Below are 24,610 nucleotides of genomic sequence, written 5' to 3'. Positions count from 1 at the left end.
TTTAACTAACTTTCATTTAATAAATAATCAAACCGATCAAATATTTTTAAATAATCGATCATTACCGAACTGATCAAAATCGGTTCGGTTCAGTTAAATAATTAATTTTTTTTATTATTTTTATTCCTGTCATGAATAATTATTTAATCACAAATTCAATTCAATAAAACTCAAACTCAAGTATCATTCAACTAAATGACTAAATGATTTAATAATTTCAACAATATTTTACAAGAAAAAAATAAATAAAAATATTTATCTCAAAATTTTTTATTTTTACTTATTAAAAAGTAGGTTAATTCAATCAATTCGATTATCAATTTTAAAAATAAAAAATCTACCGAATTAACCAATTTAACAAATTTAAAAAATTGATTATAACTAAAATCGAATAAACCGAACCGATTCAACCGAATTCATTTGATTTCAATCAATCTAGTCGATTTAAATCGACTTTTGCTCACCTCTAACTATATTTAACAACTTTCAAACTATATCTATGAATGAATCAAAATTGCTACCGAAACCGATATTTAGATGATTTTTAATGTTAAAAGTAAAAAAAAAATAATTTTAAAAAATAATTTTACATATAAAAATTAAAAATTGTGTTAAAAAAGCCATAATTTTAAAATATTTTAAAAAAATAAAAATAAGACGTAGAAAGCATTTTTTAAAAAAATCAAAATATTTGATATCATTTTATTTTTTTAAAATTAAAACTAATGTTGGAAATTTATTTATCAGAATATTGTAAATAAGAATGAGATATTTGGAAGTTAGGTTGCTGACTTGGCGATGAATCATCGCACCACAAATCTGATGGGGCACAATTGCCATCCAACGGCTGATATTAAGTCATTCACGCAGTCAACAAGACGTGGCAGCGCTTAGATATCCACGTGTCACTTTCTAGAGCTTTCTCTCTTCAAACTGAAAAAAAGGGTTCAGTTTCGGACAGAGAAAGAGAAAACGAGAGAGGGAGAGAGAATTTTCTGGCATTTCCTTTTCTTTTCCTTTTATTTCCTCTCAAATTGCTCATTTTATGCAATTAAAAGGAAAGCCATTTGATCGATTGATCTTATTTTTTCTTGTGTATCTAATTTTTTTTCTTCTTCTTCGTTTCTTTGCATTGAATTCTGTTTGTTTGCTGAGAAAACGGAGGAAAACTTAGAATTTTCTTTTGCTTTTTCCTTGCGATTCCTTATAAGCAAAACAAGGACTGTAAAGTCAATTTTTGTTCCCTGAGATTTTGATTCATACAGGGCAATGTAGGGTACTGTGCTTATATATTTTTCTGGAATTTTCTGTTCCTTCCTTCCTTTTTCCCTCCTACCAAACATAGTGTTAAACGCATTTTCGATTGGATTTCATTAGTGGGTCAAATTTTTTAAGCTTGCATTTGAATGTGTCTTTGAATCAGTAAATTGGGTAGTTAGGACTCGATTGTTTTCTTCTGTAATGGGATTACTATGGCTCTGTTTCCACTGAAAATTTTATGATCCATTTTTCTTTCCTTTGTTGGATTGCAATAGTCATGGTTTGCATTAACAAGATTGAATCTTTGGTTTTGTAATGGCCACTTCAGACCTTACAGCATGTTGATAGATGGGTACATTCTGTAATCATATGTAGGGATAATGATTTCTATTTGAGACTCAAGCAAAAGCATTGGCTAAGAAATCGTCAACATGTGAGTGTAGATTAAGTGATAACATAGTTTCATTGCGAATAACCATTAACCAGCCATAGATGGGATTGGTGGATAAGATATTGAGTACGTGAGGAAAGTGTTTTTAGCTTAATAATAGACCTCAACAATCCTTAAAGTTTGAGTTACTTTCAATTTAATAAAGCATGATTTCCTCGCCATCTGCGCATTGTTTGATTGAAATAACTTGTAATAGTGATTCACATACATCTAAAATATCATAGGATTTGAAGGTTTCAAGAGAAGAAGTTGTTTGCCTACCATCTGTCACCTTTTAGACAAGTGGAGTTTCTACATTTTTGTCAGTTTTGTTTTCCGAGGGACTAGAGAAGATATATTCCTGAACGTCCTTCTTTGGCATGTTCCCTTATCTAAATCCGTACATTTTTACCTGTTGGATAGCCAGTGTGTCTAATACTGCATGATGGGACTTGATCTCTCATCGTGCTATTCTTCTTTTCCAGCGTACACATGCTTCTCGACCAGTTAATTCCAATTCACTGGCCTTTCTTGTTACAGGTAATGCTTATAGTTCCATATGTTTTCTTCCATTGCATCTGTTAATTTTTTTCTCTAAATCATTCTTTATTGTTTTTATTAACCTGCATTTCTAATCTGTTCTTAACTGTTTGTTTTCAGTAGTTCTTTTGCTATTCGTGATTTTAAACTGTCACCAAATGTCTCCAAGCTTTCTGGCATGCACTCGATACACATTCACTGCGAGCATGCTGGTGTATCTGTTAATACATATTCTCTCTATCTGTCATGCAGCTTTGGCTAGTCGTGGGTATCTTTTTAATGGCTACGAACCTTAGGATGTATGCAACTTGTCAGCAACTTCAAGCTCTGGCCCGAACTCACGCTGCAGCATCTAGTGGTTTGCTTGTTCATACCGAGTTGCGTTTCCACATGCCACCAACAATCGCTTTTGCTACAAGAGGACGCTTACAATGACTAAGACTCCAACTTGCCCTTCTTGACCGTGAATTTGATGACCTAGGTATGGTGCTTTTTCAAAATACACTGATAAGATTTTATGGTTTGGTTTTAACATGCATTGACAGACAGATTTGCAAAGAGGGTTTTGATTGTTATTAGTTCGGTTTCTTGAAGATTAATACTATCTTTCTTTCTGCCCGAGATTATGACACCCTGAGAGCGTTAGATTCTGATAATACTTCCACAACTCATTCAATGAGTAAGGAAGAGATAAATGCCTTACCGGTGCACAAGCACAAGGCCCCTGGCCCAGAAAGGTAGACATACATGATTCTGTTTAGGTAGTAGGGATTTCACTACTTCTAGCTTGCTTTGGTTGTGAACTAGCACATGCAGGGCTTGCTTATTTTTCTTTTGATCAAATTCATAATTGCATCAATTGATCTTCCTTATTATTTTTTACAGTGCTGGATCATCAGTGAGACAGGCATCATCTTCGTCAGCCCCAGTTGAGGTATCAGTAATTAATTTTAACTTTTTATATCAATTACAAAATAGTGGCGATTACAGACTACTTTCAAGCAATTCCTTCTGCAGTTGGTCATTCTATTTTCAAGTTGCAATGATTTTAATATGAAGCTTTTATATGTTGCAAAGAAGATCTTAGTAACATAACAAGTCCTTGAGTACATCTCGTATTCATAGTTGACATAATCAGATAGGGCATTAAAGTGTTGAAGACAAATTTGTCTATGTCTGCTTCTTTCAGAATCGTTTCATATGTACCGTTTCATGGATGGTTTTTGAAGTCTAATTCACAAATATATACTGCAGCCAAAACAAGATTCTAGGAAGGCTAGTATGAGGGCTTCAAAAGATGAACCAACTTGTACTATTTGCTTGGATCGAGTTAAGAGGGGGAAGCTTGTTCGGAGCTTGCCATGTTTGCATCAGGTTCTATTTTTACAGTCTACTTACGTTATCTGTTGTCATCTAATGATTTTATGGTGTACTGTTCATCTTTCAAAAGTGTTGTCTGTTTCCTTCTATTTCTCTTATGTTAAATGAATTGCACTAACCAACATCTCACATCAATAAAGCAACAGAGGGTTTTTTAGTGAATTAAAGCCTATGAACTGCAAAATTATAACCAATTTCCTGCAATTTTTTTATGGGGAGCGTTTTTGAGAAAATGTTCTTGTTCTCAAATATTTCAGAGTTAGATGCAGCTGTGAATTCCTTTAACTCGTTGAAAGTGTAAATGTTTGTCTTCCTATCTCAAATGGATGACCTTTTACCAGTCGTTATCATTCAAAGTCTGTCCTTGACATTTACTTTTGCCAAGCATTTCTGAATTCTTGTTCCTGTGCCGGCATCCTTGTGCTTTTATGCTTAGTCCTTGGTTGAGATGCTTATAGTTAAATCCTAAATCCAAATCTTTGGTATAATTCCAAGTAAATGGTGGTTATCTTGATGCCATTTGTATTATATGATTCTCGATACAGGAATAACATTTTCTTGCAGTTTCATGCCAGCTGCATTGATCCATGGCTGCGGCAACAAGGAACATGTCCTGTGTGTAAGTTTAGAATGGGGTCAGGATGGCAGGAAAACAGGGAGAGTGAGTCAGATGATTCAGACATGGTTTAACTTCTTGACTCACCAAGTAATAATCTGTATATGCATGAAAGTATATCAAACAATCATGTTTGCGGTTACATAAAAATAACCTTTTCGTGGGTGTGTCTGTAAATATCCTCTAGGATAAGTATGCTGTGTATCTTCGGCTCCATGAAACAAAATAAGGCAATAGCTTCATCATGCTAATTAAGCCATGTAACTTGTATATATAATGGTTTTGAGAGTAGCCTAAGCCAACTTCGGCATTGAACATTGTTCTTTGCTAGGTTACTCTCCCCGTAGCACCCAGATTTTTTATGCAATTGTTGGAGCAATAATAATTCAAATTTGATCTAATTAATCTCTCTTTTAAAACTCAATAGCGATAATGAGTTTTTTTACATTTTAATTTGCAGTTCTATCGAGATATATTATACCTTTTGTTTTATCATGAATTGTACATTATCATTGTCACACCTTATTTAGAAAATTAAGTAAATCTATATGCACATTATTGTAAATCTATTTTTTTTTGGTTGAACAAAATTTTTTTTTAATATTTGAATTTTCAGTTGAATGTGATTATTAAAATTAAGAGTTCAATTATATTGATGTTAGAGAATTTTTTTATTCCCTTAAATACTTTGAAGAAAATTTGAGATTTTTACATTAAAATCTTAATCTAGTAGGTGTTGGTAAAAAAGATAAGAAATTATCTTGCATTATACTGTTTGTCATACACTAATGAGTTGATTATACTCGTAATGTTTAAATTTTGATTCAAATTTTATTTTAACTTTTAAGTTTTAAAAAGTTTTAATTATATCTTTAATTACTCAAAATTATATTATTTTGGTGTTTTCATTCATGGAACAGTCTATATTTGATAGTAAATGTTAGCTAGTGTCATGTAATGACATCAGTTGATATTTCATGTGGTAAAGGAAGAATAAACTAGAATTTTTTCAAAGTTAAAGGAAGCATAAGATTAAATTATCTCAAAATTTTCATATTTAATATATATTTTATAAAATGTTAAATTAAAATTATATTTTGGTTTGTTTTTCTTGTAATATAATTTATTAGCTTGTTACTCATGCGATATATGAATTATTTTTATTTTATTTTATTTAAATTTAAATAAAAATATAAATTAATATTATTGAATTATTTACATATTCAAAATATATCTAAAATATAAATAATATAATTAAAATATCAAATTATAATAAAAATAAAAATATAATTAAAAAATTAACAAATTTTAAAAAAACATAAAAAATATTGTAAATAATATTATTAAGTATATCAACAAAATATTAAAATAGAAACCAAAAATCTTATCATTTGAACGTTATTCAATTTGCATATCTTTAATTTCTTTTATCATTTTTATAAATCTACAAATTTATGTAATTTTAAAATGAGTTGATGCGCATAAAAAACTTTTCTAAAGTTGCTATTTATACCTATCAGCATACGAGGCGTAAACCTCCCATGACAGCTGACACCCCTTTTGATCCTTGTTCTAAGTTTGCCCTCCAATGCTGGATCAAAGCCATCATAAAGGCGCTACAGCTCTTCTATCTCCTGTCTGGTGCTGGTTATAACAATTTCAGAGGCATCAAGAGACATCTCCTCAGCCTCCATCCGCCACATGATTTTGCAAGTCATATTTATTTCTTCCCTCGATTGTCGGCCCTGTTTCAAGAGCTGTTCTAGCTTATCGCGACCAAGTGAGTGGCCAGTAAAAAGCATTGGCACGTTTAGAGCTCCAGATAAAAGTGCTGCAGAGTTACCAGCATCTGCATAATGTCCATGAATGGCAACAGGCCAGACTGGTTGCCCACCACCAATTTGCTCACCTAGAACTTTGGACAACTGTCGAATGTGACTAAGTGCACAATCAACAAATTCAGGAAAATGAGGCCAAAGAAGTTCTTTTCGTATATATTTATCTTTTGGGCCCTAGGGTATACGAATAATATAAGCACCACTACTCTCACCAAAACTCCTGCATCGAGTTCTCTGTAGTTCTTGGTCTAAGCATCTCTATTGGTTCAGCATAACTCCAATCTACATCCGGAGCTGTCACTTGTCTTGTCAGGAGCTGTCACTTGTCTTGTCAGCAATCAACCCGATAAATTCCAGGCATTGATCCCAGGGCCATAGCAAGTTCTACTACATACTTACCCTGCTCAAAGACAATATCCAATTTCCCAATGAGCAAAAGGGTAATTTACCATATTTGAAGTGGATGACAAACAAGAACACTTCAAGATATTGACAAGTGATCAAATTAACAGAATCTTAAAGAGGTTAAAAAAAAATTACCTGGCTACCTGTATCAGAATCACGACCAAGCTCCATGTTTTCACCCCTTATCAAGCCATGAAGACTGCAGGAAGACTGTTGGTTAGAAAGAACTACATTCCATCTCGAATGTTTGAGAAACAATGAGCTATTATTTAAAGGTCGGATCTAAAATTTTGTCATTATAACAAATAAAAACCACATTGAAAATATGGTCATGGAAGGTTTATGCCCCCTATGGTTGAGATGAAATGATGAAGCGGAAAATTTTTTCTGAAGTTGTTTTGGTGTGTGTGTGTGTGTATATATATATATATCATTTTTTTTTTTGTGAAATATATTTAAAAGTTGAAAATAATGTAAGGATTATTTATAAAAAATATTAAAGATATTAAATAATAGTTTTAAAAGTTGTGATAAATTTAAATGCTTATGTTAACTACAAATAAATTAAAAAAGATAAATTACTTTAAAATTGGTTTTTGTTTAAATTTTAAAATTTTAGATAATTTAATAATTTTTAAAATATATTTTATATAAATAATTTAAAATTAATAAATATCTTATGTATTATCATAATAAAAAATTTTAGGAATTACCTTATGTGTTGAAAAAATAAGTTGTCCATGTAAACGTCCACGTCAACAATTGCTATCTAATAATTATTTATGTTGTAATATAATATATACTAATTTGCTACCAATGCAATGCATAAATTATTTTTATTTTATTTAAATTTAAATAAAAATAAAAATTAATATTATTAAATTATTTACATATTCAAAATATATGTAACATATAAATAATATAATTAAAATATCAAATCATAATAAAATAAGGTTTTCTTTTTAAATTCTGCTGAAGGCTATAGAATCCTCTATTCCATAATTGCAAAGTAATCATAAGATTCGTATATTCTTTTTTAAGTAATCTTGGTGAAATCTTTTATGGTTATGAGGTTTTTTAAGTTAAGATATAAATGAACTTAAAATTAATACTACTAATAAAACTATTCTTAAATTATTTCTTTTCAATTTTATTTTTTTTATAAAAAACAATCTCCTAATTTGAAATTATGTTACATATTTCACAATGGGGATATGAGTTAGGAAATTTTTCAATCTTTGAATGTACAACTGACATATAAGTTTATGTTTATGACACATAACTTTATCATATCAATTAATTATAACATAATTTTTATTTTATATGAAAGGGAAATATTGAATAAATAATCAGTTAAAAAATAAAATATATTACTTGATTAAGTAAAGAATCCGAGAAAAAATAAAAGATTTACAGACAACATCGGTAAAAATATAAGAATATATATGTTTTTGTAGTTTTTAAAAAAAATTACAGTTAAAAAAATATTAAAGCTGATTTGAAAAAAAAATTTCTACATAATAGAGTTAATAGCATATTTAGTGAAATAGTACCTTCTACTTGATGGAATGAATAGTATATTTAGTGAAATAATACATATTTTCATAAAAAAAACATATTAGTTTTTATAGTAAGAATATACTAATAAAAAAAGAGATTAAATTAATAGTAGAGAAAAATACATTGACCTCAGTGAGACAATGAGAAAGTTATATAACCAAGAACTACAACAATAATGGCTTTCTTGAAGTTGTTTTGATATTTATATATATTTTTTCATATTTTTTTTATGAAATATATTTAAAAATTAACGATAATGCAATGATTATTTTATTAAAGATATTAAATAATATTTTTAAAATTTGTATAAATTTAAATACTCATGTTAATTGTAAATAAATTAAAAAAAATAAAATTAGTTTAAACTTAGCTTTAAATTGAGATGATGTGATATACAAAAAAAACTTAATGTATAAGAGAAAATTTTCGAAAGTTGTTTTGGTATTTATATATATATATATATATATTTTCACATTTCCTTTGTGAAATATATTTAAAAGCTAAAATGTAAGGATTATTTATAAAAAAATATTAAAGATATTAAATAATATTTTTAAAAATTGTAATAAATTTAAATATTCATGTTAACTACAGATAAATTGAAAAAGATAAACTATTTTAAAATCAGTTTTAAGTTGAAATGAGGTGATACGTAGGATAAACTTTCCTGAAGTTATTTTGATATTTATAAATATTTTTTTTTCATATTTCATTTGTAAAATATATTCAAAAGTTGAAGATAATGCAATGATTATTTATCAAAAATATTAAAGATATTAAATAATATTTTTAAAAGTTGTGATAAATTTAAATACTCATGTTAACTGTAAATAAATTGAAAAAAAATAAATTATTTTAAAATTAATTTTAAATTAAGTTGAGATTATGTATAAGAGAAACTTTCCTGAAGTTGTTTTCGTATTTATATATTTTTTTCACATTTCCTTTGTGAAATATATTTAAAAGCTAAAGATAATATAATGATTATTTATAAAAAATTATTAAAGATATTAAATAATATTTTTCAAAGTTGTGATAAATTTAAATACTCATGTTAATTTTAGATAAATTGAAAAAGATAAATTACTTTAAAATTGATTTTAAATCGAGATGAGGTGATATATAAGAGAAAGAAATTTCATTAAAATTTAAAATGATTTTTGATTAAATTTTAAAATTTTAGATAATTTAATAATTTTTAAAATATATTCTTTATAAATAATTTAAAATTAACAAATACCTTATGTGTCATCATAATAAGAAGTTTTAAAAATTATCTTACGTGTCAAAAAAAAAAACCTATCCTTATAAACGTGCACATCAACAATTGTTATTTAATAACTATAAATCTCGTAATATAATATATATATGATATATTTTTTGTTATTAATAGAAAATAGATTTTTAAAAACTAAATTAAAAATTCAAATTCTGTTTTTAAAGAATTTAATATTCTTTTAAAACAAAAAATTTAATTTCTATTAAAAATATTATTTTACTCATAAATTATAATAAAAAATATTATTTTTATAAAAAGCTCCTAAAGACATATTACTGTTTTATCTTATGTAAAGACATAATAGTGTTTTATCTTAGAATAGTTGCTAGTAAGAGAGCAAAGTTTTCTTGAATAATTAATTAAATATTAACAAAGTAATAAATTAATAATATGCCCTCAAATCAATAATTAAACGAGGAAAGAAAATTTTTTTCTTTTTTCTTTTTTTGATAATGTGTTATCAAGTCCTTAGTATCTATAGGCCCTTAAGATAAATATATAAAAATTTATTTAAAAAAAAATTCATTAATAAATTATATCATTTGATTCACTGACAATATATAAAATTTATACACGAACTATCAAATGCAAACTCCTTTAATATTTATACTTTTTGACATAATTTATATTTGCCTCATTAATGGCATATACTTTTTGACATAATTTATGATATAAATTTAAACGTGCATCTATCAATTTATGATAAATCAACTTATTATTTATGAAATATTACAGTTAAACTAATAAATTATTATCACCGATAAATGTGATAAAATGGATAATATTTTCAAATAATCATATAGTAAATTGCATCCTTTATACCATGAAAATGGTTGCCACCAGCCATAAGAATGGGACAGGTCACAGATAGATGGACCAACAGGTGGCCTAGGATGTAACTCGTTGGTTTCGTGCTTCTTGACTAAGAATGATTAGAACTTGGAAAACTTGGACCGTCGCAATAGTTTATATGACAGTAACGTATAATTATGTATCTGATAAGACATGATTCTTTTGTTGATTTTGATGATTGCTGATCACAATGTTTGGATCCAGGCAAAAGTTGCTGTGTTGACAACTGGCTATCCAAAGAGAACAGTGATGGAATTATTAGTCCTCTTTTGGTGAATCAAACAATGCCAATTTTCACATCTTGTTCGTTAACCAATTCTGGAGCTTCGTAATATCTTCACAGGAATAATGTATGGTCAACTTACTATTTTCTTTCATTGCAGTAACAGTCATTGATTCCAATTGCCCTGGTTCGATGCTGTTTAGGTAAATCCTTGATGTGGGTATATATATTTTCAGAATGCAGGCACAGAATTTGGTGTTCCTGCATGTGGGAAAATTGAGCTGGTATAACTATAATCCGAGGTACTAATTCCTTGCATTTTCTTAGATATTTTTCAACAATGAGTTCCATGCAAATCCCATTGCGAGATTACTGTTGATCCAGCTGTACCCTATCTATCTTGGGGAACACATAAATCAAGCAGTTTGGAAGAGCCATGGTTATAAGGTATGCAGCATGCAAAGTTACATCAGTCATAGTTTAGTTGAAAGAATTTGAGATTTTACAGCTTTTTAAATTGGTTGAAATCTTGTTGATCATCATAGTTACTTGTACTAGTCCTCTCCCTCATAGTCTAATAGAAGTTAAATGAAATATTTTTTTGTCAGTTGCTGCCAACTTGTCTATAGAGGTTCATTCAGAGTAATAACTTTTGTGTTGAACCTAGCTAGTTGGACAGCAAAGATCATTATTAATCTAAAGGTTGACTTTATGTAAAACTTAGTTAAAATACATGAATATACAAAATACTAGTGCTGCTGCTAATTGATGCACCAGTGTACTAGTATTACTGAAGATGAAGTTGCTTCAACAGTGGAGGGAAGTTAAAAACAAGAGCTTTAATAAAATATGGAATGTCACACATTTTAGCTAAAATGCAGCTATTTGGTGAAGGCTGGAACAGGCTAATGCAAGATGGAGAGCAACATGATAAATGACTATAGTACATGTATCTCAGAAACAATTCTGGGTTTAAAAGGCATTTTTCTTGTATTTTGTTGCCTCACAGTTAGTAAACTTGGCTGTCAGGATGTGGTACTCCTTCCAATGAAGTGTTGGAGAACTGTTTTTTACTGATTCTCATGCTTATCATTTATCATTTACTGCTATCCATATAGAAGTTATCAGCACATCAAAAAACAGTTTCAGGGGATGACTTGGTGAGTTCAATGATGAAATTGAGATAAGGGGGGAGAACAGAAAGGAAAAGAGCCAGACAGGCGCTTATGATTAAAAGGTTCAATCCAAGGTTTGCCTCTCACTTTTAACAGAATACTCATTTCCTACCTCTTTTTCTAAAAGGGAAAAAGAAGGCTTTCATTCCCAATTCAGATCCAATAGCCAATGATGTCCTATTATTATACTGGCTGCAGCTGAAAGGAATTTCATAGGAACAACATAACCAACCAAAAGCCACTCCATCGAATTTAAGAAGATCTCCTGATTCTGAGATCTGCTTTGATTAACAAAAGAAATGACAGGGTGCAAAAGGAGGAAGAAAAGATTAGAAAAAACCTCTATCTAGTTTAAGATTTGACAGAAATATATTTTTTGGATATAGTCTTTTCTTACAACTATAAAACTTGTAGCTCTCTCATTTATAATTACAAACTGAACTGAACTAATTAAAAATGAAGGTAAGCAAGAAAAACTCTGACATTTATTTGATCTTGATCCAATGGATGAAATCCAAGACCCAAGACAAACAAAATCCAAGAACCATCCTGCAGAAACAATTGGAGAAAAGAGAAAGGAACTTTCCCTGCCGATCTATTTATGATCATCTCTTCATCTCTTTAAGAATCTCCATGCTTATGCCAGCAAACAAGCATGGCAACACAGCGCCTCATAATGTAGAATCTTGCCTTCTGTTCCTTGGCTAAGCTACTACATTTACGTGAAATAGACGAACTCTTTTGCGAAAAACTTCGGGGTAGTGGACATTTAGATGATGAAGAAGAAGAACAAGAGTTCTTCTGTGAAGAACTCCTAAGAAGAGGAGACTTGGAAGAAATGCTCTTTGCTGAAAAACTCCTTGAGAGTGAAAACTTTGAAGAACTTGAACAATGGATACCTGAAGCTTCCTTCTTTGATATTTTCCACTTCTCATCCATGTAATAAGCTTGGTAGCCGCAACACTAGCTAGCAATAATGGATAGACAGTTCTCAGAGTTTGATCTCTTTAACTTAACCTGATAACCTCTTTGTCTGCGAGTGGGAGAGATGAACAGAGAGAAAGAGAAGGTGAAAAGGAGATGTGACAGACAAGGATTCTCAGGGCTGTAGACAATAGTGGGGCTATATGTCCTTATATATGGTGAAGTAGGGCCTTAGAATTTGAGCTTTGTTAGTTTGATTTGATCAATGTTTATTTGCATTTAAAGTGTCAATTCTATACTCTCCTTAGGACTTAGGACTGATTTGAATGGTTATTATGTAAGTTTTGCATGTTATGCGTACCATTGTTGCTGTCGTGGCATGACACCATTGGTCGGTGGTCTGAGGATTTTGGAGGTCCTCATTCTTGCTGATATAAGATTTTGCTTGATTGTTGAATCTCCGATCACTCTTGGAGATCCATCATTTATTTTGGTAGACACCATTGTCGTACAGGCCTCCTTAATAATGTCAGTATTTTAAGTTTATATCAGAACAAAACACACGCGTGACAGTGAGAGAGTGAGGAAAAAGGGAAGGAGAGGGGAGGGAGGGTCAGAGTGTTGTTAGCTGGTTCTTGTGATAAGGATATTGTGTCCATTTTTCTACAAAAAGACAGTTTTAGGTTTAAAAATTGAAATAATTTTGCAGTTTGGTGAATGGAACATGCACTTGTTACAGTGCCATTTGCTTCTTGACGGAGTCCCACAAACTTAAATGGGGCCTCTTTGGTCTTCTCTCCACAACTTCACGTTCGAGGTTACAGTTCTACATGTATATCTTCCCTTCTTGTAGTTGTGATTGTAGCGCTTCCTTCCAAGCTAGCCTGAGCACTTTATTAATAATTTCATTGCCAAAAATTACTCTCTTCATTGAGCTTTCCATTAGCAAATTATAACATCCCAATCTCACGTCAGAATAATTTGAAAATTTAGTATGATATATAAGTAAAGATTTAATTCTAAATCTATGATATGTTTTTTGTGAGCCAAAGTTGTGAAACCTTTAGATCAAAACAGACAATACCTTATAAATTAGTTATAGGTTATCAATTAAATGAAAGTTAAGTGCTACACAGTGAAAATTACTTTTAAAATCTCAACGTCGTTTAATGTAATTCTCTTTAGCTCAAAATAAATAATATCTCACAAATTAAGTATGAATCTCCGTACATATAACACTGTCAAGCTTCTCAAGCAAATATATAGTTTATCTCAAGGATCAATTCAAACATAAATTATATAGTTGTGAAGGATATATTATGAATTCTAACTTTGCAGATTCTCAATCGAATTGGAATCTGTTTGCAGACAATTACTGTAGTAAAGCAAAGAATCACTTGCAACCCAACTTTTTGTGTTCTGATTTCACAGTGTATCAGATTTTCATTTCCTGACTTCAAAGCAAAATTTTGCTTTTCTTCACTCTTTTTTCCTTTCATAGGATTCTTCCAATAGTTTGGATCACCAGGGTATTTTTATGTAAAATGGTTCTGGATTTTGTCTATAAATCATAAAAACTTTGTGGTTTTCAATTAACTTGAAATCTTGACCAGAAACACCAGTTATTTATAGCTTTGAATGCTGATATAAGATTGCACCAGCCAAAATAAAAGCATAAAATTATCCATTGGAACTAGGATTCACATGCATATGCAACCCTGTGGATCAGCAAACAGAAGCTGGAAATTTTGAAGTAAAAAATTATTATTCCTTCAATACACAAGTACAGCCTCATATTAAAATATTTCTCCAGGGTGCCCTGCTGAACTCACCATGTGATGAAATTGATGTGAAATGTTTCTTCTGGTATGAGACAACCTACAAGGATTGGCCAACTTAATAACATTTTGCTTGCTTCAGTCTATAGGTTTAATTTGAACCTGACTTTCATATTTTGGGTTTTGTTTCATTGTTTTCAGTCCAATTACAGAGTACATACTGTTGGAAATTGCATTAAACTTTGATTGTGTCCCTTAACAATTTGTATTGACTGTTGAGAGACAAGAACTAAAAACAAGAAAAAAAAAATGGGGGAATCTAAAGAAACAACATTTTTTGTTAATGAGACAATTTGACTGGTCAATGTTTTCACAATGCAAATTTATATATTATTAACTTTGCTTTCACATGTTTTCAAACTAATGTTGGTTTTATGGTTTATGATACCTTAGTCTTGAAGATAAGAAAATTTAAGACATTTTAATGCAAAATTATATGTTTTAAGAGAAAGACTAATCCAGAAATACTTTCTTATGTTCATATTAAATTTGGTAGGTTTAAGATTTGAACCTTTTTTGTATTTATTAAAAATTGTCAATAGAGACACAATTTTACTTACAAGAATTGTAAATTTTAAACTACCCTAAAAAGGCAAAGATTATATGTATAACTTGGATTTCCCTTCATTTTACTTCATCTTTCCTTTTCTTTTATAAGTTATAAAGAACTTTTATATTATAAAAAACTGTAGATTTGATTGGTCAAACATGTTCTAAGGTTGGGTCAAAATCGAATCACATGGTGTGTTGTGGCTGCAATACAATGCACCTTTTAAACTTTTTTTTTTTTTTTTAAGTCTATTTGGGGTTTAGCAAACTTTCTGTTTACCTAATGATCATGTGAGCTTAAGAATATCAGCATTTGGGAGTCCCACATGGAAACGTGTGAGCTGCACAATCATGGGCAGATGAAATTCTGGCAGTACCCTTCAATTTTTTTATATTTTATTTTTAATAAAAAAAATATCTCAAGCCCTTTGGGAGCCTACAGCCTCATTTGATAGAAATCCATAGAAATACAAAGAAAGAGACTTTCCTTTTTTTCTTTTTTTTTTTTTTTGGTTGATTAAAATTTAAGAGTATGAGAGATTATTCATCTCTAAGGTAAGAACAAACCATCAACCCACAAAATGATTTATAGATCTTTTACGACTTTTCGGACATTGCAAAACCATGATCTGGCTGACGTTTAGACTGTCCATATTTCGTGTGTGTGGTTTGTGGTGTGTATTAACTATTCTTGTTGACTGCACTTATGCAAACATTAGTCATATAAATTACAAGGAAATCCAGATCTTAGAATGGCATTCAGTTTTTGTTTTCCTATTGAAAGTCACATGGCAATGTAACATGTTTAACCCCAGCTCTAGTGCAGAAAGTTGGGCGCCACAAATAATTGTTTGGGAGTTTAGGTCCACAATGTTTCAATAGTACACTAAAGGTTTGGGGCCCAAAGCTGTCTCTGCCATATTACCCTGCTACTGTCCTCCCCCAATGCCAGTAATGATCACCATGGATGTTTTTAGTTGCTTTTCTTTTCTTTCTTTCAATGAAAAAAACCTTTTGAGGAGTCCAAAGAATGCAATAGGATTGTTTTCCATTGCATATATATATATATATATATATATATATATATATATATAACCACAACTATTAAACATGAACAAAGAAGTAGAATATATGAAAACAATCCTATTGCAGCCACAGAAATACAACCGAATAAATTTAGAACACATATACCAATTTCACAGACAAAGGAATTAGTAGTATAAAGTTTTTCTACCTTTAGTTATCAATGTCTTGCTGGTTGCCAAGAGGATTTTGCTTTCCAATAATCACCTGGATGCTTCTTGTCAGACTTGGGTCTTTCTAGTACCACTTGGTTTGCCTTTTTTTTTAACCTGAACAAAAAATTTTGAAAATGGAGTTTTTCTATGAATGCAATAAGAAATCTGTATGTTCTTGTACTAGCTAGGTAGTGAAAATATAGAAAGGAATATGGGTGAATCTGATCAGAACCATGATTCTAATTAATTCTTGGCATCTCTGCAAACTTCCTTATTATATTTGCCATGACTCAGTGCAATGTACTATATATGTATATTCTTGAACCTTAATTTTACTACAAATGCTGAAGTCTGAACCAACAACAAGATGATTATATTTCAACTAGGAATTGACTGAACTTTATCTTTTAAGATTTATTTTTATGGTGATTAATTTGACAACCCATTTTTTCATGGAGAAGGTAGATAAGGGAAATGAGATTTTGATGCTTATGGGTAGAGAAGATATAGATGTTTGATGTCAAAATCTACATGATATAAGAAAAGGAAAACAAAATTTTGCAAATTGTTTGGCTCTTTTTCCCCATGTTTAATGTGGCATGTTTTCATGAGTGGTTGGGCTATCAGCAATATTATTTGACTGTCAACAACACCAAGATGCCTGTTGTCTGTAGGTTCTACCTACACATTCAGCTACTTGGGTGAGCTATCCCCATCAGGAAGGCCTACCAATGAAAACAATTGCTATATTACATCTTCACATGTACGTTCTTAATCCTCTATTAAAAAAAATATGTGAATATAATACGAATTATATATAAAAATTTAAATTTAAATTTATGAAATATTTTTTGTAAAAAAAGAATTATGAAGCTTTTATATTAAAACAAATAATATTTTACAGGTTGGATGTAAGTCTTTATAAATAGTATCAAAACGATAATTAATCAATAAAAATTACGTGTTACATCGTAAGAATTATTAAGTACTATATTACAAGATCATAGGAATCATTAAGCATTGCATGATGATAACTATCTCTAGAATCCAAATATTTAGTGTGATTTTGATTTTATAGTTAAATTCGGTATAAGACTTCTTTTTATGAAATAAAATCATAAAATTTTTAAATTAAAACAAATAATACTTTACAAATTAAATATCATCTGCATCACTTGTCATTCAATGAGATTGAATAATCGACAGTTACCTGCTGCCACCATTCAAGCTTAGAAAAAAAAAAAATAAAGAAAAGCAAAATCACCTGTCACAAGATAGAGCCAAACAACATGCAGAAAAATAAAAGCAAGAAGCACCAGGGGTATTAATGCCAAATCACATAGGGTTGAATTAATAGAGGCTTTCCATAATATACATATATAAAAAAAGGATGCATGTTATGATTTGAAATTAATAATTTGAGTTCTCTTTGTTGCCAAATAATATTGTTCATTCTCCCTTATACTCACTGTAACTTTTTCACACTAGAATGGAGATAACCTTCAGGATTCTTCCTGTTTGTTTAAAACCAAGTTCATCATCCACATTGGAGCAGTAAGCTGATATATTTCCAGGCTCCGGCTACAAATTAAATTTCTCTCTGTTGTGCTTACAAACACACATAATGTAAGTATATCTATATATGCTTAAGCATGCAATAACCAGATAATTGAAAACCATTTTCAACTAATTGAATTCATTTTTCAGCTTTTTACTATGATTACAGAAATCATAATCTACATCCTTATAGCATGAAGATATATATAATTAGCTAGGCAACAATATTTAGACATTTTCAGGTGACAAATACCAAACTTCCAAGGGAAAATAGCAAGGAGAGCTTATGACTAGCGATCTTCTTTGTGAAGGAGGATTTTCATTGTTTTTTTTATTTTTTATGAAAAGATATATATATATATATATATATATAAAATTATTATAGCGTGCCAGAGAATTAGTCAAAATAGTATTGCAGAGAAGATAAGTAATTTTCAATTTCAACATAAATTCTTGAATTTGTTTATAAAAAAAGGTAGAATTTTCAAGTTTTCAATTTCAAAGTAATGCATGTATGCAATATTATTATGTATATATGAAGTAAAATTAAAATCTTCATACTCAAATATATACCAACCTGAGGGAAAGATCTTCCTTAGAAAGAACCATAAGATAACAAATTTTTTATGCACCACAATTTTAGCAATCCCTGAAAGAGAAAAGCTGCAACCGATTGCAGCTGGTTAAAAGCAAAAAGGGTATAGCAAGATCTGCTCAGAGTCTTCAGTAGTGAAATGTTCTGAACGTTTCAGCTGTGTCTAAGTGTCTGGGATATCTATGTTTTAACATTAAAACAATGTTTCCCGATTTATTGTATATAGTAAATAAACTTAAGATAGTAGCTTCAGTCGACTGTGGGCTCTACCTGTCAGCACCAGCTAACTTATATTAGTACCTGTTTTAGCAACCTCCAATAAGTAATTAGCAAGCCAGAATAGTAAAGTAAATCAAAGGCATGATTAGAATCAGTCAAAAGATGATAGATGTTAAAGAGAAATTATACATTACCTTTGGCATATATATATATATATATATATATTTCGCACGGCATCTGTAGCAGGACTTTCACCTTGATCACACTGGGAATAATCTTCCTTTATTTGGAAAAAAAGAAAAGTGAGAGGAGCCAATATGTTTGCTGATGCAGCATCATCAAGATTCCCATTTGAAAGGAAACTTTCGAGTAAAAGAGCCACTCTCCGGCGTCCAAAGAAGCCCTTAATAAAGTTTGTGAATCTTGATGATGCCGCATCTGCAAACACTGACTGATGGTCTTGATCATGAGATGTAAGATGATATAGATCTCCCCATGCAAGTGAAAATAAATGGATAAAACCCTAACCCATTAAAGGAGAGAACAATTCAAATGGGAAAAGTATATGCTGCTGAAGAAAAGCAACCAAGGAAACCGATAAAAAAAAAACCCACCACAATAAATCATTAAGCAACTGCATCATTAAGAAAGACACAAGGTCAAATCAAGAATAAGAACAATGGGCCAAAAAGAGTAAAGGAAGAAAAGAATAACCTAGCTATCTAGGCTTGGTCGACTATATATCAAATCTAGTCACATAATCCTTAGACTTACATTGAATAAATTAGGGAACTAGCCAGGAAACAAATGATGCTGATCTAGAATAAAAATACCACCATCAAAGTAAAGCAAGGAAAAGCTATGATTCTTCCTTAATCTATCAAAGAGTGACACAATATGAATGAAAATATTTAGAAAGAGGATGAGTTAGCAAAAACCCTGTGGAGAGTTGTTTATGAGAAATTAATGGAATGGAAGAAGGTACAAAGAAAGACAGTGAAGAAAGGGAGGGATGATTGGTTGAAGTAATTGAGCAATATATCTAGCAGTAAAAGAGTTCTCCGAAATCACGGTTCTTATCTACTGTAATCTTTGGTACTAGAATAACAATCCTTGGAGTCCATATACAGGTGTCCAATAAAGTTAGTAAGATCTACCAATAGGTTCTATATTTCTTTTTTTAATCAATTGGAGCGTATTCATTTACACTGAGTTTAATGAATTTATGAAAAATTATTTTTTATCATAATAGATGAAGTAATCATGTTGTGATGCCTTCAATCTCATATTAAAAGAATGTGTGGATATGGTATAATATATATCTAAAAATCTAAGTTCAAATTTGTGAGGTACATTTTATGAGATAAAATTGTGAGACCTTTATATCAAAGCAGACAATACCTCACAGATTAGATGTAAATCTTTACAAATAATATTAGCACAATCACTAGTTGGTCGAAATTAAGTATTACATAATGAAGAGCCATCTCTAATTAGAATCCCAACATCTAGTGTGATCTTAGTTCTATGGTTAAATTCGATTATAAAATCATAAAATATTAATATCAAAACGAATAACACTTCACAAATTAAGTACGAGTCTTCACACATGTTCTATTGATTAAAGCTCAATTCATGCCGCAAAACAAGCATTGCATGTGGATTATTATCATGGAAGAGGAATTACTTTGTCAGGGATCCAATTAGTCCCAGATTTTAAAGGCTGCCTTCCTTGGGGATTCTTGCACACACCAACCAGCACCTAGTTAGCTTTCTATATTGCATCCCCACAAGCTAAAATTAAAAGTTTAGGTGGACCTAGAATTTAATGACATTTCTACAATTCATCCTCCTTTTGTGCCACTTTCAAATTTTTAAATTGAATTTCATTTACTATTTTTATTTTCTCAAGTTTCTAGTTACACCATAACAGCTAATCATCTTTTCACCTTTTGAACCTTTTTAATAACCTCTTTTTGCAAGTGGTTCAAATATTTAACTTAGAAGATTATGAATTTATATGTATATTAAAAGTTCATATGCAACTTGGACTCTTTCCTCTCCACACGTTTAGAGAATTTTTTAAATTGATCATAATTTAAAGCAATGATAAAAATTAAAAGTAAAGAGTACAAATTTAAATTATAAACATAATTTAGGCAAATATATATATATACACACACACACTAGAAGTTAAGAATGAATGAGGAGGACCACATTTAATATCTCACTTTGGTTGAACCATAATCATATATGGATAAAAGGATTAGATCGTTGTCAACTTTCTTTTAAAGAAACATATCATTTATACTTATTATAGTGTAATTAATTAATTAATTAAAATTTAATATTATATAATGTTCACAAAAAATTATGTAGAGTCCACATTTTTAAATAGTATATCTCATATAATTTTTAATTATGATTGATTAATTATAAAATTATAATAAAGAGAATTGTAGATAAAATACTTCTTTTTGAGAGGATCAATGATGTCCACTTTTTGATTGCCAAGTGATGATAAACTTGTTCATGTAAATCAAGGAAGCCATGGTTTGGCAAGAGCTCAGTTTATACAACAAGGGTTTTAAATTACTATATATTTCATGTATTTAATCATCTAATGGCAACATGACAACTCCATTGGCAATCTAGCATCAGTTAATTTATAGGTTAATTATTTATTTTATTTGCAGTTTTTAAACATATGCATAGAAAAAAAAAAGAAAAAGAAACATCATTGGATGTGTAGCATATTAGGTAAATTTGAAATACAATAAAAAAACAATACGAATAAAGAACATGAAAATAATACAACCTAAAATTAAAAAAAATCATAAATAAATTGAATAAAATAAAAAATTTTATATTTAATATTTTTGTATCGACACACGTGATTTTCGTATAAAAAACGATACCAATATAATATTTATCCGACATAGTAATATGAATTACTAGATTTACATATAGACTAGAAAACCTAGTAATTCATTAGTGCTTGAACTTGATCTATGGAGCAGGGATCTTTCACTTGTGTCTTCCTTTAAGAAAAAAGGAGATGCAGACCATGTATAACCCAAAAAAAAAAAAAATACAATTCACTAATTAAGAAAGAGATATATCATGCACCAAATTACAACAATTAATATCACTAAGAAATATTCAAAAATTAATTTATCCAACTGATTTACGTAATCACTTTTAAAAAATTATATTTAATTGGTTTGAAGTTTAAATATTAATAAATATCATTTTTTTTATTATTCTTATATTATAATCTTTTTTGTATCAAAAAATTTATTTAAAAAAACAATTAAAACATTTATTGATTATAAATAAGGAACATACAAAATCAGAGGATCTATGTACTCCCATTTTAGTAAGAAAATCTACGAAATGATTAGCCTCCAAAACAACATGCACAAAAGACACATTACTAATCCTTGCAAATAAGTTATACAACATATTCAATAAATCCTTATATCTCCGAGAACTATACTAACTGTATTAAGTTAAGTTCTAACAGCTTTGAAATCACTTTCGATAGTGATATCCGAAAACTTATCAATATTTATGTTAGCCATACCAAAAAAATATTCATTAACCATTCTTCCTATATATTTAAAGAAAAAGCAAACAAGGGCAACGGATTTTAATCTCAGTTAGAGATGCATCGATCATATACTATTGCATATATACACACACACAATGTGATCTTAAATCTTTCAATAATGATCGATATTTTTTATATTTAAAATTTTTAAAATTATAAAAATAAAATTTTAATTACTAAAATAACAAAATTAATTAAAATCGAAGACCTGAGTTTAATCAAATATTACGATCTAATTTTTCCAATCACTAAAACAAAAACCAATATTCCCATTGCAAAATCCAAGTTTAATGAATCAAACAAGAATAATTTGCTCAAAAACAACCAGAAAACAAATTGGGCTATAAACGGGCTTTCATAAATCAAACCAATTGGAAAACAAAGGCCCACTTTAATTTTTATTTATTTATTTGTATTCATCAAAACATGCACTGCGCGACAGTTTGGCCGAGTGGTCTAAGGCGCCAGATTTAGGCTCTGGTCCGAAAGGGCGTGGGTTCAAATCCCACAGCTGTCATTCTTTTTTCGAGTCAACATAATATACAGTTTTTTATTTATAATTTTGTTAAAATTTTAAATCTATCATTTTTTGTGTCTTATTTTTTTTTAATTTATAAATTTTATTAAAATTTTAAATTTATCTTTTTATTTTTCTCGTATTTCAGATGATGAGATCTAATTTTGAAAAACAACAATAAATTTAGAAATATCAAATTTAGACATTTTAAAAAAAAAATTTTGTCATAATTCAAACATCATAGTAGAAGTTCTTTACAGATGGAAGATACATAGATTACATCGAGAAGTTCAAGGATGAAACATCAAACATTTTTTTTTTTTTGTTGACCAAACAAAAGAAAAAAAAAGTCGATCAACAAATACCAATAAAACAAAACTCGGCCATTAAAACAAGGGGAGCTAATTAAGCGCAAGCTTGCCTTGTAGTTACCTATGAGAAAAACGTCTCAAGATCAGGCGGTTGAAAATACCCATTCTTCGGCGGCTCCCTTTTCTTCCCAAACGAAAACAGCTTCTTCTTCGTTGGCGGCGGCGGACACTCTTTCACCACCGGTATCCGACACTCCCTACGTGTCGGCGTCGACCAACCTTCTTGCTCTTCTTGCATCATCTTCACCATCGATATCACATCCCCGTACGACACCGTTTGACAGTCCATCTCTTTCAAAAGAACAAAAGGCTAACTTAGCTTAGCGTCATTCTGAAACGGGCTTAAAAATTCGATGAGTATTTAAAGCTTCGGACAGCTCAAAAACTGTGGGTGGTTCTGGAAGTTAAAGATAAGCGCATTGGATATCCACGTGTCACACAAGGGTTAAACTTGATATACATGGAAGACACGTGGTGACCTCTCGAGAAGGGTCTTCTTGGGCGGTTCAAAAAATGGCGCCAAGCCCCGGTCGGTTCAAGCGCGGGAACTTCAATGTACCACTAGTTTGAATGTAGGTCACAACTCACAATGGTTATTTTCAATTTTACTTTTATAAGTTTGAATTTGGGCCACAAATTAATTTTCTTTTAAGTGTACATTTTGTTTTTTTTTTTCCTTTTTTATTTTTTGTTGAAGTCGGTTGAGAACACCTAGATAAATTTTATTATGATTTTAACTATAATTTTGAAATTTAATCTAATCAGAAGTTTTAACTATAATTTTAGTAAGTGTTGTGTTATGTTTTTTTATTAAAAAAATTTAGTAACAATAGTAATAAATTACCCATTTTCCTTTTTTATTTTTTTTTATCATTCAACATTTCAACTAGTTGATTTTGTCGGCTCAAATGAAATTCAAGTTGGTGTTTTAGGCCCAGCCTTCAAAAAAACTATGGTCCATCTTCGGTTCGTTGTCTAAAAAGCAGCTTAATGCTGACTAGTAGCCATGCTTATTTCTAGTATTATCATGGATATAATCGAGTCAATTTAAGTTTATACATTAAAAAATTTGAGTTTGAATTTAATTTAAAATTTGATTTAAATTCGATTAAATTTTAAATTTTAACTTGATCTGAGATAAAATTTAAGTTATTTAAATTTACTTGATTAAATTCGTTTACAAAATAAAAAGTAAATTTGATTTTTATTCTAAATTTTAAGTTTGATTATTTATATTTGAACTCGATTTCAAATTCGAATTTATATATATAAAGATAAAATAATAATTTTTTAATTAAAATAATAAAAAATTAAAAATTAAAAAATATAATTAAATTAAAAAATTATTCAAATTAAATATTAAGAAACTCGAATTTTACTTATTTAATAAATTAAATTATTTAAATTTAAATATAATTTAATAATAATTAAATAAAATTTAAATTTTATACTAATCGAATTCGAATAATTTATAATTAATCCTATTATCATCAACCAATTCCGTTTCAACTTTTTTAGTTGTTCTTAATTTCGGTAAAGATTTTAATCTGATTGAACCCGAAAAGTACTCCTACTGTCGTCAACCAATTATGTTTCAACTTTTTTAATTGTTCTTAATTTAGACAAGGGTT

General features: G+C 29.6%; 1 non-coding gene and 3 pseudogenes across 2 annotated transcripts; 2 read left to right on the top strand and 2 right to left on the bottom strand.

Annotated features, from left to right (window-relative positions):
- The first annotated feature begins 1,286 nt into the window (after positions 1-1,286).
- Positions 1,287-4,627, top strand: LOC111304333 (E3 ubiquitin-protein ligase SDIR1-like; annotated as a pseudogene). Its single transcript, XR_016326975.1, has 6 exons — positions 1,287-2,230; positions 2,483-2,711; positions 2,853-2,967; positions 3,116-3,164; positions 3,485-3,604; positions 4,156-4,627. The product of XR_016326975.1 is annotated as an E3 ubiquitin-protein ligase SDIR1-like (transcript).
- A 1,081-nt stretch (positions 4,628-5,708) lies between these two features.
- Positions 5,709-9,281, bottom strand: LOC111302657 (putative sucrose-phosphate synthase 1 pseudogene; annotated as a pseudogene).
- A 2,426-nt stretch (positions 9,282-11,707) lies between these two features.
- LOC111304332 (small polypeptide DEVIL 13 pseudogene) lies at positions 11,708-12,710 on the bottom strand (annotated as a pseudogene).
- Positions 12,711-22,528: 9,818 nt separating this feature from the next.
- Positions 22,529-22,608, top strand: TRNAL-UAG (transfer RNA leucine (anticodon UAG)). Its single transcript has one exon. It is a non-coding gene; the product is annotated as a tRNA-Leu (tRNA).
- The last annotated feature ends 2,002 nt before the right edge of the window (positions 22,609-24,610 follow it).

This window comes from Durio zibethinus, chromosome 13 (genome assembly GCF_047325235.1).
Source record: "Durio zibethinus cultivar Kanyao isolate XHJ-2024 chromosome 13, ASM4732523v1, whole genome shotgun sequence".
In the NCBI taxonomy this organism is placed as follows: Eukaryota; Viridiplantae; Streptophyta; class Magnoliopsida; order Malvales; family Malvaceae; genus Durio; species Durio zibethinus.
The sequence above is the reverse complement of the archived record's forward strand: the minus strand, read 5'-3'. Positions and strand labels throughout refer to the sequence as shown.